The following is a 2406-nucleotide window of genomic DNA, read 5'->3' as shown; positions in this document are numbered from 1 at the left end:
AAAGGGGACTGAAACAGGGAGCCAGGCCAGGAGATTCCAGGGCAAAAAAAGCCCCATGAATCTCAGCGTGGCTGTTTCAGCCAGCGCAGTGAGGCACTGCACAGGAAATCACACAGATCCTGGGGCCGTTTCAACAGGCGACTGGAACACCTGGGAGAGAGACCACTTCAACTGAAAAAAAAAAAAAAAGGCTCAGAGGCAGGGAGCCAGGTGATCAGGCTTGGCTGATCCCACCCCAATTAAAAAAAAAATAGCAATTGAAAATGCTCTGGGTTGAGAGTTTCACAGCAAGCACAGCTGAACCCGGGAGTGTCCAGCTCTGTGGGGGAGGGGCGTCCGCCATTACTGAGGCACTCCACCACTACGGAGGTAGTCTGCCATTGCTGAGGCAGCCCACCATTGCCAAGGCAACTCACCATTGACAAGACAACCTGCCATTACAGAGAGAGTCCGCCATTACAGAGGTTAGCCACCATTGCCAAGGCAGTTCTAGCTACACCCATATAAACAGGACAGCAGGGAAGTACACACAGCAGCTGGACGGAGCCCACAGCAGCTCAGCAAAGCCTCTGCAGGCAGGCAGTGACCAGGCTGCCTCCTTGCGGGGCAGGGCGGCCCTAAAAAAAGGCAGCAGCACAACAGAAACTCATAAATAAAACCCTAACTCCCTGGGACAGAGCGCCTGGGGAAAAAAAAGGTGTTTATGAGTTCTGCTGCAGCAGACCTAAACATACCTGCTTAGCAGTTCTGAATGAACAATGGCGCTCACAGCTCAGCACTTGAGCTCCTACAAAGGACAGGCTGTCTCCTCAAGAAGCTCCCTGACCCCTGTATATCCAAAGAGTCACCTCATAAAGGAGAGATCAGACTGACATTTGGTGGGTATCCTTCTGGGACAAAGATAGCAGAAGAAGAAACTGGTAACAACTCTTACTGTTCTGCAGCTGCTGCAGGTGATTCCCAGGCAAGCAGGGCCTGGAGTGGACCTCAGCAGCTCTGCAACAGAGGGGCCAGACTGTTAGAAGGTAAACTAAGAAACAGAAGTAACTTCATCATCCACAAACTGGACGTCCACTCAGAGACCCACTCTGAAACTCAGCAACTACAAAGATGACAGGTGGATAAATCCACAAAGATGGGAAAAAGCCAGTGCAAAAATGATGAAAACACCCGAAACCAGAACACCTCTCCTACAGCGGATCAAAACTTCTCACCATCAAGGGAACATGGCTGGATGGAGAATGAGTGTGACGAAATGACAGAATCAGGCTTCAGAAGGTGGATAATAAGAAACTTCTGTGAGCTAAAAGAACATGTTCTAACCCAATGCAAAGAAACTAAAAACGTTGAAAAAAGATTTGATGAAATGCTAACGAGAATGGACAACTTAGAGAGGAATATAAGTGAATTGATGGAGCTGAAAAACAACACGAGAACTTCGTGAAGCATGCACAAGTTTCAATAGCTGAATTGACCAAGCAGAAGAAAGGGTATCAGAGGTCGAAGATCAACTCAATGAAATAAAACGAGAAGGCAAGATTAGAGAAAAAAGGGTAAAAAGGAATGAACAAAGTCTCCAAGAAATGTGGGACTATGTGAAAAGACCTAATCTACATTTGATAGGTGTACCTGAATGTGATGGAGAGAATGAATCTGAGCTGGAAAATAGTCTTCAGGGTATTATCCAGGAAAACTTCCCCAACCTAGCAAGGCAGGCCAATATTCAAGTCCAGGAAATACAGAGAACACCAGAAAGATATTCCTCAAGAAAAGCAACCCCAAGGCACATAATCATCAGATTCACCAGGGTTGAAATGAAGGAGAAAATGCTAAGGGAAGCCAGAGAGAAAGGTCGGGTTACCCAAAAAAGGAAGCCCATCAGACTCACAGCACATCTCTCAGCAGAAACCCTAGAAGCCAGAAGAGAGTGGGGGCCAATATTCAACATCTTTAAAGAAAAAAACTTTCAAACCAGAATCTCCTATCCAGCCAAACTAAGCTTCATAAGTGAAGGAAAAATAAAATCCTTTGCGAACAAACAAGTACTCAGAGATTTCATCACCACCAGGCCTGCTTTACAAGAGCTCCAGAAAGAGGCTCTACACATAGAAAGGAACAACCAGTACCAGCCACTCCAAAAATAAACCAAATGATAAACAGCATCAACACAAAGAAGAATCTACATTAACTAACGGGCATAACGGCCAGCTAGCATGAAAATGGGAGTATCAAATACACACATAACAATATGAACCCTAAATGTAAATGGACTAAATGCCCCAATCAAAAGACACAGACTTGCAAACTGGATAAACAGCCAAAATTCATCAGTGTGCTGTATCCAGGAAACCCATTTCAAATGCAAGGATACACAAAGGCTCGAAATAAAGGGATGGAGGAAGATTT

This window comes from Cebus imitator, unplaced genomic scaffold (genome assembly GCF_001604975.1).
Source record: "Cebus imitator isolate Cc_AM_T3 unplaced genomic scaffold, Cebus_imitator-1.0 Scaffold904, whole genome shotgun sequence".
In the NCBI taxonomy this organism is placed as follows: domain Eukaryota; kingdom Metazoa; phylum Chordata; class Mammalia; order Primates; family Cebidae; genus Cebus; species Cebus imitator.
The sequence above is the reverse complement of the archived record's forward strand: the minus strand, read 5'-3'. Positions refer to the sequence as shown.